Source organism: Schistocerca piceifrons, chromosome 6 (assembly GCF_021461385.2).
Source record: "Schistocerca piceifrons isolate TAMUIC-IGC-003096 chromosome 6, iqSchPice1.1, whole genome shotgun sequence".
NCBI lineage: Eukaryota > Metazoa > Arthropoda > Insecta > Orthoptera > Acrididae > Schistocerca > Schistocerca piceifrons.
In genome coordinates, this window is record NC_060143.1 from 545546763 (window position 1) to 545560775 (window position 14013).

A 14013-nucleotide genomic window follows, 5' to 3' on the forward strand; every position below is an offset into this window, starting at 1 on the left:
AAGCGCCTTTAACCGCACGGCCACACCAGCCCGCCACAAATAAAGAAAAGAGGTTATGTGGACATGTGTCCGGAAACGCTTAATTTCCGTGTTAGAGCTCATTTTAGTTTCGTCATTCCAACGTGATCAAATTGTAAATTTTCACAATCAACATGTGTGGGCTGACGAGAATCCGCACGCAATTGTGCAATCACGTCATCGACACAGATTTTCTGTGAACGTTTGGGCAGGCATTGTTGGTGATGTCTTGATTGGGCCCCATGTTCTTCCACCTACGCTCAATGGAGCACGTTATCGTGATTTCATACGGGATACTCTACCTGCGCTGCTAGAACATGTGCCTTTACTAGTACGACACAACATGTGATTCATGCACGATGGAGCTCCTGCATATTTCAATCGAAGTGTTCGTGCGCTTTTCAACAACAGATTCGGTGACCGATGGATTGGTAGAGGCGGACCAATTCCGTGGCCTCCACGCTCTCCTGACCTCAACCCTCTTGACTTTCATTTATGGGGGCATTTGAAAGCTCTTGTCTACGCAACCCCGGCACCATATGTAGAGACTCTTCGCGCTCGTATTGTGGACGACTGTGATACAATACGCCATTCTAAAAAAATGGTTCAAATGGCTCTGAGCACTATGGGACTTAACATCTATGGTCATCAGTCCCCTAGAACTAAGAAATACTTAAACCTAACTAACCCAGGCAAATGCCGGGATGGTTCCTTTGAAAGGGCACGGCCGATTTCCTTACCAATCCTTCCCTAACCCGAGCTTGCGCTCCGTCTCTAATGACCTCGTTGTCGACGGGACGTTAAACACTAACCTAACCTAACCTAACTAACCTAAGGACATCACACAACACCCAGTCATCACGAGGCAGAGAAAATCCCTGACCCCGCCGGGAATCGAACCCGGGCGTGGGAAGCGAGAACGCTACCGCACGACCACGAGCTGTGGACAATACGCCATTCTCCAGGGCTGCATCAGCGCATCAGGGAATCCATGCGACGGAGGGTGGATGCATGTATCCTCGCTAACGGAGAACATTTTGAACATTTCCTGTAACAAAGTGTTTGAAGTCACGCTGGTACGTTCTGTTGCTGTGTGTTTCCAATCCATGATTAATGTGATTTGAAGAGAAGTAATAAAATGAGCTCTAACATGGAAAGTAAGCGTTTCCAGACACGTGTCCACATAACATATTTTCTTTCTTTGTGTGTGAGGAATGTTTCCTGAAAGTTTGGCCGTACCTTTTTGTAACATCCTGTATACACCTGAGTCCTGAAATTTGTTCCTACATTGTCATTTCAGATCGGAAGATAGTTCTAGAGGAACCGAAACCGGTCATGTGAATAAACATTTTTGCAATCAAGACGTAACTTAGTTTTATTGAACTGCACGCATTGGAGCCGGAGCTGTTTCGAGCCGTGCCGCAGTAAGAAACGGCTCAGCTTCAGGCTGCCATCTCACCTGCAGTAGAACGGCGGAAGGTGCATTCCCGCAGGGCCCTCCGCGGAAAAACCACACTCCAGTGGCGGAACCGCGCCCTTCTCTGCCTGCTGCGACGTCTCGTGACAATCGCAAATTCGCCTGCTGATCCTGAGTCACGTCCGCACGACACGCGGAAGATCCTACGCGCTAACGGCCGCGCGGGCGGCCAGCGACTTCCGAGAAAGGGGCCGGCATTGCCTCATTCTATTGTCAGGCCACCCGCGGTTTGCAGCGCAGCAGTGAAGGCGGAGGGGCTTACGACGGTGCGCGCACGATAGCTCGTGCGGGGAACTGGCAGCTGATGTAGGCCGACCCCCCACACACAGCATTCTGAAGGGAGAGCGGATGCCCTCAAACCAGCCGTTTTTGAAGATGTCTTCTAGGGCTTTCTCGAGGTGGTTGTAAGACGTCGTGGTCTCCTGACCTCCATTGCTTACATATTCCGCCCTCACTATCACATTCCGCACATCAAGACGCTTCATTCGAACCAGAACTCGATAAGATAAAGCCAATGTTGTATGAATTCATGTAAACGATATGCAAATAACAAGTAAGCGCACCGGGGTTCAAATACTCGAGGCTGGCGTACACACATACATTCCAGACATGACGGTCACAGGAGCTTTTAGCTCGAGAGAGGCAGACCGCACGCCAGGAGGCCGTTCCCTTCAGAGGACGAGTCAGCCACGGCCATCCGTGGAGCGGACAGCGTTTGCCCGAGTGAAAGGAAGAACGACCCCGTGTTCGGCTTAAAAGTAAATTCCGCTACATTGTGTGGGAGCGCCCAGCCTACGCATTCTTTACAAACAGAACACGCAGTTTCAGAGATTTTCACAGGGAGACAGCAAACGCCAAACGCCAATGATACAGATTTCCGAATTGGTCGCCTTAAACGAAACGTCATTCTCCCGTTTTAGAAGAGCAATGCTGATGGCAGACGATATTTCTGACGCCATGTGCTGAAGGAGTAATAGAAGAGACCGAAAGCTATACCCCTTCACATCTGCCATGGAGAGGGGCTGTTCCGTTGTCGCTCTTGGAGCGATAACACGTAACGAGAGCGTGGGCGCTCGCACGTGTACCCAAAGAGCGAGGAACAAGTCTGTCCTCAGTACTTCACTGGGAGAGCACCTCTGTCGAGAGCGAATCGGAGTGCGTCTTTATATTGAGTCCTTGCGATTGAGCATTGTTCACGGACAGAGCTATAGTTAAATGCCTGCGAGCAAATTTTTGAGTGGCATCATGGTGGACTGGTTATCTGACCGGTGTACCATGCCAACAGTTAGACTAGGGGCGAATAGGAGTCCTTTACGTCATCAAGGCGTTGGGAGAGTTTGATTGGCGAAAGTCAATCCAGATAGAACGAGAGTTATCTTATTTGTCAGCAGCGAGCGGCGCAGACAGCAGTGATCGCAGCTTACGGTATTGTGCGCTATAGCTCTTGCGAGCCCTATATTTCCTCCACAACAGTACACTTCACTGCATTTCACATGCAACAGCCTCGACCGTACCTAGCAACATTCTAACGGATAACTATTCACGTTGAGTAGGCGCGGCTCTCAGCCATTCTGCCAAGTCAATAACAATCTCAAACTTTGCATAGAAATTTCATTAGCGAATCCTATCCTTAAGAGGTAACTTCACATTCCGAAAAGAACCCGGAAATAACTTGTTCGGTTCATAACTAAAAGTGCCATTGAGATTTCTCAGAATTTTTAGCAAAATAAATAATAATTTTCGTTAGTTTCATGTTTTTCTTACACTAACTAACACTACTCCAGTACCCAAGTATCCCACTACCTCCTCATTAGTTATATGATCTACCCATCTGATCTTCAGCATTCTTCTGCAGCACCACATTTCGAAAGCTTCTATTCTCTTCTTGTCCAAACCAGTTATCGTCCATGTTTCACTTCCATACATGGCTACACTCCATACAAATACTTTCAGAAACGACTTCCTGACACTTAAATCAATACTCGATCTTAACAAATTTCTCTTGTTAAGAAACGCTTTCCTTGCCATTGCCAGTCTACATTTTATATCATCTCCACTTCGACTGTCATAAGTTATTTTGCTCCCCAAATACCAAAACTCCTTTACTACTTTACGTGTCTCATTTCCTAATCTAATTCCCTCAGCATCACCCCACTTAATTCGACTACATTCCATTATCCTCGTTTTACTTTTGTTGGTGTTCATCTTATATCCTCCTTTCGAGACACTATCCACTCCGTTCAACTGCTCTTCTATGTCCTGTGCTGTCTCTGACAGAATTACAATGTCATCGGCAAACCTCAAAGTTTTTATTTCTTCTCCATGGATTTTAATACCTACTCCGAACTTTTCTTTTGTTTCCTTTACTGCTTGCTCAATATACAGATTGAATAACATCGCGGAGAGACTACAACCCTGTCTCACTCCCTTCCCAACCACTGCTTCCCTTTCTTGCCCCTCGACTCTTATAACTGCCATCTGGTTTCTGTACAAATTGTAAATAGCCTTTCGCTCCCTGTATTTTACCCCTGCCACCTTCAGAATTTGAAAGAGAGTATTCCAGTCAACATTGTCAAAAGCTTTCTCTAAGTCTACAAATGCTAGAAACGTAGGTTTCCCTTTCCTTATTCTAGCTTCTAAGATAGGTCGTAAGGTCAGTATTGCCTCTCGTGTTCCAACATTTCTACGGAATCCAAACTGATCTTCCCCGAGGTCGGCTTCTACCAGTTTTTCCATTCGTCTGTAAATAATTTGCTTTAGTATTTTGCAGCCGTGACTTATTAAACTGATAGTTCGGTAATTTTCACATCTTTCAACACTTCCTTTCTTTGGGATTGGAATTATTATATTCTCCTTGAAGTCTGAGGGTATTTCGCCTGTCTCATACATCTTGCTCACTAGATGGTTGGGTTTTGTCAGGACTGGCTCTCCCAAGGCCGTCAGTAGTTCTAACGGAATGTAGTCTATTCCCGGGGCCTTGTTTCGAACCAGGTCTTTTGGTGGTCTGTCAGACTCTTCACGCATTATCGTATCTCCCATTTCATCTTCATCTACATCCTCTTCCATTTCCATAATATTGTCCTCAAGTACATCGCCCTTGTTTAGACCGTCTATATACTTCTTCCACCTTTCTGCTTTCCCTTCTTTGCTTAGAACTGGGTCTCCATCTTAGCTCTTAATATTCATACAAGTGGTTTTCTTTTCTCCAAAGGTCTCTTTAATTTTTCTTACCCCTAGTGAGATAAGCCTCTACATCTTTACATTCGTCCTCTAGCCATCCCTGCTTAGCCATTTTGCACATCCTGTCGATCTCACTTTTCAGACGTTTGTATTCTTTTTTACCTGCTTCATTTACTGCATTTTTATATTTTCTCCTTTCATCAATTAAATTCAATATTTCTTCTGTTACCCAAGGATTTCTACCAGCCCTCGTCTTTTTACCTACTAGATCCTCTGCTGCCTTCACTACTTCATCCTTCAGAGCTACCCATTCTTCTTCAACTGTATTTCTTTCCCCCATTCCTGTCATTATTCCCTTATGCTCTCCCTGAAACTCTGTACAACCTCTGGTTCTTTCAGTTTATCCAGGTCCCATCTCCTTAAATTCCCACCTTTTTGCAGTTTCTTCAGTTTTAATCTACAGTTCATAACCAATAGATTGTGGTCAGAGTCCACATCTGCCCCTGGAAATGTCTTACAATTTAAAACCTGGTTCCTAAATCTCTGTCTTACCATTATATAATCGACATTATTAAGTGATAAAATCACTTGCTGTGCAGAAGTAATAATATACTCGCCCCTAAACGATAAGCACAATGGGACGAAGGGGTTAATTTGAAAAACTGCGAGGAAACAATTCTAGTCTGAGTGTTTTCTGACAATTAGCTTCCGTAGAATTTCACTTACTGGTGAATACTACCAACCAGAGTGTCATTGCGGGAATGCTTGCACTTCTGCGGCTTAGGGAGAATTCATTCAAGCGTTTCACATGTTTCGCGGAGATGTGTAGCAACCGCGTGGTCAGCACAACACGAGATTACTAGTGTGAAAGCATCGTGCTTTCTTCCCTGAAGAGCTCTCGTGAAGGCACGGCATGCATACACGCTCAGCGAGAAAGGAGAGGGGGCGGGAGGGGGAGCAGGGAGAGAGAGAGAGGGGGGGAGGGAGGGAGAGAGAGAGAGAGAGGGAGAGAGAGAGAGAGAGAGAGAGAGAGAAGAAAGGGCGACCCGTGAATAAAAGAGGGGGAGGGTGGCAGGAAAGTTGCCGACGTGTCATGCACGAGCGGAAAGGCTTCATAGCAACACGTGCAGCTCTGCAGAAAAGTAACAACTTCGCAACAACGTTTCCTTCGAAGCGTGGAAATCAGACTAGTTTGCTGTGTCTCCTGGCAGCCAGTCAAATATGAAACTTCACGTCAACCGCGAAGAAGAAAAATAAATTTAAAATTACCAAATATGCAGCAACAAGTCGCAAAATCATGTTTTATTTATTCACTTTTGCAAATAGATTTCAACTGATTAACAGCCATCGTCGGTGCTTTCAAACAATACTGTCTTAAGCAGAGGCCAAACATAAACTTTATGTTTGACCTGTGCTTAAGACAGTATTACTAGGACGGAGAATAACTTCCGTTGTATAGGACGGAGTTATGGAGGGTAAAAACTGTACGGCAAGACAGAGACTGGTCAACATCCAACAAATAATTACGGACGTGGGGTGCAAGAGCTACTGTGAGCTGAAGAGGTTCGCACAAGAGAGGAATTCGTGGCAAACCACATCTAACTAATTAGACGACTGACGACTCAAAAAAAAAAATGGTGATTTAGCGTGCTCAGCGTGTTTCAGAACGTGCTTTTTAGATTTATTTTCGGTGAATAGACATTTCTAAGTCATGTCATATTTCTGCCATTTTCAGAGTGATACTTACGAAGACCTCACCGTTGTTGAGTTCTTCAGTGTGAGTTACGTATCGTACATTACATGCATGTTTTAGTAGGATTCAGCCCACTCTGCGACTTGCTGAACTCCAAGTCACCTGAAGATGTTGATTTAGGTCGAAACCTGTTGTGGCGGAGTAAACGAACCTGAAATACCACTGTGGTGGTTTTTATTAACATTTATTTTATTCAGCTGTGGAGGCAGAAAGTGATGAAGCTTGTTCCACTAAATCGCTTAAGGTGAATTCTGGGACGGTTCTTCTGAAAGTCTACGGCCGATTTCCTTCCCATTTGTTCCCCTTCTCTGGTGACCCCATCCTCTACGGGTCATTAAAAGATAAATTATCTTTTGTTTTCAATTTATTTCCGATCAGTTTTTGTCTTGAATCACAGCAGTCCAATAGTCCGCTTCCTGCCTAATTATTATGGGAAAATTATTGCAAACTAAAATTTTACTTCGTTTTTGTCGCTTTTTTTTTAAAAAAACATGTTACCAGTCACGAATGATGCTGCAGCGCTCGCAAATATCCCTTTCTGTCATGGCGCGCGAGCGTTCTTGGTAGTCGCTGTGGATCATTAATGTCGCTTCGGAGCTGCGAACTGCCTTTACTCGGTTTCATGTCGCTCGTTATTGTTCGGGTAATTTTATCCGCTGCTTTCAACTACCGCGCTTCATTAGTATTCAGTGACTCGTTCGGCCCTTCGATTTGTTAATATCAACAAAATTACTGTTTGCAGACGGTATTCAGTATCCGATGCTTCGAATGGCGCATTTCGGGGTATAACGTTTATTTTCGTGCTCGCAATTCTGAATGGGCAGAAACAGATTGGATTTCCAGCGGATGAAATGAAAACGAGGAAATCCTAGCAACGAGTCGTATCATCATCATCAGTTATCTGCTATATTAGCAGGTCCTTTGCCTCTACATTTTCTGCGATCCATTGCTTCCTTCTTCAGGCTGCTGTATGTTGTACCGTCCATCATGTCATCCAGTATCTGGAATCTCTTCCTTCCTCGCTTCCTTTTCCCTTCTACATAACCTTCTAAAACTGTTTTTATCAGTCCGTCATTCTTTCTTAATATATGCCCAATGCAATTTCTTTTTCTTCTCTTTATTACATCTAGTAACTGTCTTTTCTCTCCCACTCTCTCCCCACGAGTCGTATATTCAAGTACAAATGGAAAAGCTGCCTGTCGACTGCTCTTACACGATCATTCGAAAAATTCGTAGTAAGAAAAGGTACCATAATTATGAAGTTAAGTGGGCTGTATTATAAAGCCAAAATAGGATGAAATTCAACGGGGTGGGTATAAGTAGGATTGACCATGGATAATGTCATATTTCCTGAAAATTTAGTGACAGAAACAGCCCTGGTAAACGTCCAGGAAAGAGGTACAACACAAATTTTGACCTCAAATATTTTCAAACAATCTGCGTCCATTAGCGATAGAAGAACTAGGAGGCTGGTGTGAACACCGCAGGGGTCCACCGAACGTGGTCCTGTGGGTGTTGGTATGACGTCGTCTTCTTCCGACCTGTAAAGTATCTTGCCCTGCCGATTACAGCGTGACCTACATTTCAACGTGGACTCCGAACGTCGGTGCATCTCAGCATATTCCATTATCAACAGAGGTGAAAGAAGAGAACAGTCAGCATTAATAACTCTGACTTGGATGTGTAACCACTACACTACCCATATAAGCACCAAAATCCTAGTATCTGAATACGTATTTTCATTTTTTTAAAAAAAAAGAAGTTCAACTGAGGGAAATACTGCAACGATGTAATAAATTAGACAAGGAAACGAATAATACTGTAGTAGTGTAACTGGGCAAAGATAAAATAACACAATCCTAACAGCACTAAACTCAGAACTTAGACTATCAATGTGTCCCTTTTTATTTGACAGTGTTTTCCAGATATTCCTTTCTTCGACGATTCAGCGGGTAACGTCTCCATTCCTTACCTAATCAGTTCACTTATTTTAGTATTCTTCTATAGCACCACATCTCAAACGCTTCACTTCTCTTCCTCGCCAGTTTTCGCACAGTCCATGAAATAATAGGCTCCAAACGTACATTCTCAAAAATTTCTTCTTCTCTTTGTGGCCGATATTTTATTCTAGCAGACTTCTCTTGGCTACGAATTCCCTCTTTTCCAGTGTTAATCTGCTTTTTACGTTCTTCTTGCTTCTTTGATCATATCGTAATTTACTTCCAAGGTAGCAGAATTGTTTCACTTCGTCTGCTTCGTGGTCACGAACTTTGATATTGAACTTATCACTAATTTCATTTCTGCTACTGCTCATTAATTATTATTTTCGTCTTTAGCTTGTGGCGTCACCGCCAGACACCGTATGGCGTCACCGCCAGACACCGTACTTGCTAGGTGGTAGCCTTTAAATCGGCCGCGGTCCGTTAGTATACGTCGGACCCGCGTGTCGCCACTATCAGTGATTGCAGACCGAGCGCCGCCACACGGCAGGTCTAGAGAGACTTCCTAGCACTCGCCCTAGTTGTACAGCCGACTTTGCTAGCGATGGTTCACTGACAATTTACGCTCTCATTTGCCGAGACGATAGTTAGCATAGCCTTCAGCTACGTCATTTGCTACGACCTAGCAAGGCGCCATTATCAATTGCTATTTATCTTGTGATGCATGTACCGTCAGACCGATGTTCACCAATTATGAATTAAAGTTAAGTATTCCAGCAGCTACGTACTTTATTTGCTAGTCTCAATTACTTTAACTGTTCCAGACCTCACGCCAGCCTGCGTGAGCTTAAACGCGTGCCTATCGGCTACCTCCTAGTGGCTTGGCTGTCTTACCAAGTCACAACATAGCTTACTGTCAATCCATATTAGGTACTCATTAGCCTGTTCATCCCATTCAACACGTTCTGTAATTCTTCCTCGCTTTTCACTGAGGGTTGCAATGTCATCAGCGAATCTTGTCACTGATACCTTTCGACCTTTACCGAGCGAGGTGGCGCAGTGGTTAGCACACTGGACTCGCATTCAGGAGGACGACGGTTCAATTCCGCGTCCGGCCATCCTGATTTAGGTTTTCCGTGATTTCCCTAAATCGCTCCAGGCAAATGCCGGGATGGTTCCTCTGAAAGGGCACGGCCGACTTCCTTCCCTAATCCGATGAGACCGATGACCTCGCTGTTTGGTCTCTTCCCCCAAAAACCAACCAACCAACCTTTCGACCTTTAATTTTAATCGCGCCCTTGAACCTTTCTTTTATTTCCGTCATTTCTTCTTCAGTGTATACATAGAACAGCAGGGGCAGAGGAATACATCCCTGTCTTGTATTCTTATTAATCCGAGCACTTTGTTCTTGGTCCTTCATTCTTATCGTTCCCCTTTTAGTTCTTGTACGTATTGTATATTTTCAAATGTTTCAAATGGCTCTAAGCACTATGGGACGTAACAGCTGAGGTCATCAGTCTCCTAAACTTAGAACTACTTAAACCCAACTAACCTAAGGACATCACACACACCCATGCCCGAGGTAGGATTCGAACCCGCGACCGTAGCAGCCGCGTGGTTCCGGACTGAAGCGCCTAGAACCGCTCGGCCACCGCGGCCGGCTGTATATTTTCAGTCTTGAGTTATAGCTTACTATTATTTTTCTCAGAATCTCCAACATTTTGCCATCTTACATTTGCCGAACTCTGCCACAAATTATTTATCATATATAATGGGCATGTTTTAGTAGCTTCTAACCTAATGTATGTCTTGCTGAACTGCACGTTATCTGAAGATGTCTATTTAACAACGAAACAAAAGCAACAGAAATACAGCAGTGGTGACTGTTAAAACATATTTTATTTAGGGAAATAACGGGAAACATACATGTCGATTGCGAGATGGGAATTTTAGCAGCGTTCCTCACGAATACGAGTCCTACGCCTTACCACTATGGCACCTCACGCCGTGAAAAAAAAAAGTGCATCTGCCAAAGCGGAATTTTTGGAACAAGATGCAACGAGAGTGAACTCTCTTCATTCGAATCTTCATTTTCTCCGCGACTGCTGATCATGCAAAACGAAGAAAGAAATGGGAATTCTCTTCGCTGGGCACGGAAATTGTTGAAGAACGTTCCGTAGCTACTTCAGGACGGAGGCTGTTAACCGAAGCGCGCTTATCTTCTCGAACAATGATGGTCGAAATTAAACTGGGAATCAAGGCCAGTTTTATTGTTCTTGCGACATTAATGAGGACAGATTTCCTGGAACTCTCTCGGATTGTATCAGAACAAAACATCGTAAAACGACCATTACCGGTGAGTCGATATCCAGGAAGGAGACATCTCTAAAGGTCAGCACCACCATTCCGACTCACCATCCAGCCAGACGAAACGACTGGGCCGAACCTAGCGAGAAACTTTATTCCGTTTTAACACTTTCGCTCGAATACAATGTTATATAAAGGGAACAGGAAGTAGACGAAGATGAGTTGAGAGCTATGAGATTGCGAGAACAGCACACTGAAAGACGTAATTCGAAACAAGGCACTTGTATTAGACGACATTCGCTGACAGTCAATGAGATATTTGGAACAACTTGCAATGACAAAAGTATTCCACTTGATATACAAAATATATGAGACAGTCGAAATATCCTCAGACTTCAAGAAGTATTAATAATTCCTATTTCAAAGAAGGTACACACGCCGTCAGTCCAAAAAGTTTCGACGTAGGATTGATAAAAAGTAGAGAAAAGTTGAGATGATTGTTTTGATGCTTCCGATGCTCTACATAATTTCCCCCTACTTTGGTAAAAGCACAGAACGGCCATAAAACCATGATAAAAGTGTCAGAAAAATCATTCTTTGCGGTGCTGTTCAACTCATGCATCACATCGGCTTGAATGTCACTTACGTCGTCAAAGCGTTGGCCTTTCATGTAAATTTCTGTGCTTTGCCGTTTTGTGCTTTGTTCGTATTTTCCAGAATAGAAATGTCTGCATTTTTCCATTTCAATCAAGTCGCTGCTGCCCACGTGCAAGCGTCGCTGTTTTTGTGACACATTTCGTCGACACTGCCCGTTCAAAAGTGACTGGTCGAACACACATCTATTGTTAACGGTTTTAGTTCAATCTGGCACCGTAATTACAGCGCTGACGTCTCTTGTACGCCAGAAATAAAATCAGTCTCGGAACTTTTTTTGCACGGACAGCGTATGTATCCACCGGTGTGAATATCTTTGAACTGTCAGTTCAGTAAGTCTTTGCATAAGAAGTGCAATCTAAGTTTTAACTCCACCTAAACCTGTTTACTACAGACGAGCCTTTGTATTCCTGTGCAACTTCCCTTCATTCACAAACTGATGCCTCAAGATGTGTCCTATCGACCAATTCCTTGTTTTACTAATTTTGTGCCTTAAGTTTCTTTTCGTCCTAATTCCATTCAGTACCTCTTTGCTAATTATCCGAACCACCCCTCTGATTTGCAGCATTCTTCTGTAGCATCACATTACAAAAGCTTCTATTCTCTTCTTGTCTGAACTACTTATCGTCCACGTTGCACTGTCGTATAAGGACACACACCAGACGAATATCATCAGGAAAGCACTTCCTAATACTTAAATTTTTATTCGATGTCAACCGATTTCTCTTTTTCAAGAATGATTCTTCTGGTATTGACAGTCCGTGTGTTATATCCTCTCTACTTCCGCCATCGTCACTTGTATTGCTGGGCAAATTGCAACTTTTAATTTCTCATTTCCTAATCTAATTGCCTAATCATGCCCTGAATTAATTACACTACAGTTGAATACCCTTGTTTGACTTCTGTTGATGTTCAACTTTTCAAGATACTATCCAGTCCGTTCAACTGCTCTTCCACATGCTTTTTTGTCTCTGGCAACCGCAAGTTTCTTCTTTCTTCTGTCGTAACTTTTATTCTGTATGCAATTTCCCTTATTCTTTGTAGAGACTGTATGATATTGGGGTTAGGCTACAAACCTGTATCACTCCCTTCTCGACTACTGCTTCCCTTTCATGCCCTTCTGCTTTTATGATTGCAGTCTGTTTCCAGGAAAAGTTATAGATAACCTATCACTCTGTATTTTATTGTTGCTACCTTCAGAATTTCAAAGGGCCGATATTGTCAAAAGCTTTCTCTAAATATACAAATACTAAGAACGTGGGTTTCCTTTTTCGAGTCTGTCTCTCAAGACAGTCCTAACAGTCTGTATTGCTTCCGAGTTCAAAGTGACGTTCCTCGAGGTCTACTACTATCAGTTATTTCCATTTTTCTGTAACTAATTTGTGTCAGTATTATCGAACTATTATTACTTTGAGGGTTCAGTAACATTCGCACCAACTCCCGCCTTCCTTGTATTTGAACTTACTACTGCCTTTCTGATGTCTCAGGGTATTTTTCATTATGATATAGCTTGAGATCTCCTGAAATCAAGGAACATTGCTGACGATAACAGGTAAATGTCATCCAGTCGATGTTATACATACTGACTGCAGGTGCGTGACTAGGGGGCAGGGGCTGGGGGTCGTGGGGTGTCTCAGTCCCCCCCTCCCCCTCCACCCTGTCTGCATCCTCCTGATAAATGTAACATGTCATCACCATGCAACAGATATATATATATATATATATATATATATATATATATATATATATATATATATATAATATTTTAAGATAGTAATAATTTGTGTACATTAGCGAGTACATCGCTATAGTATAACGGTCAAGAAGTTCCAGTTCAGCGACATACAGCATTCGAAAAGCATTGTTCCAAAAATTTGAGAACAACAGGTATTAAACAATTGATTTTGTAACTATAATAGCAACAAAGTCTCACAATTTTGACATCAAAACTTACACAGTGTAAAATCAGTGGGCAGTCATCATAATCAATATTTCAATTAGCGGCATGATTAAGAACACAAGTCTGCAGAACGTGAATAACTAAGAGAGTAAATGAGGGAAATTTTGCTTCTTTCAGCCATTTGCGCGTACGTTCCAGAAGTCAGCCTTTCTTTAAATGATTTTCTTAGTGGGATGGTTTTTTTTTTCTGCTTTTGTTTCCTTTACTCAGCTTCCTGTGTTTTACCAGGTCTACCCGTGTACTATGAAACCGAGTCGGGTTGATTGTCAGCAACAGCTGCGGTCAGCCTTTACGAGGCTGGTACGTTCCCTGTGGGAGGCCAGGGTGCAAGCCCATTCTCGTGGTTGGGAAACTGAAAAGTAGCTTGTAACTTTTTAGAATTGATTGTCATTTTCGAGGCTCTTAGTTTTTAATCTCCGTACGCCTATATTCCAATAGTTCGTGGGACGACAACTGTTAGTTTATGTAGGAGGTATTCCTTCTTCAAGTGTATTTATAGGTCGTATTTCATTTGCATCGGTTTCGGTATTACATGACACACGTTCAGTCCAGTAGACGTGCTGCCGCAGTTAAAATCCCAGTCCTCCGTATTATTGTGCAATGTCTTTCAGGAATTTTAACTATTTATGCACTAGGACGTATATATTAATGTATTGGTTTTAATATTGTATATGGAACACATTTCATGTTTGTTCAGATCTTGGTACTTGTTATTGTATTCAGT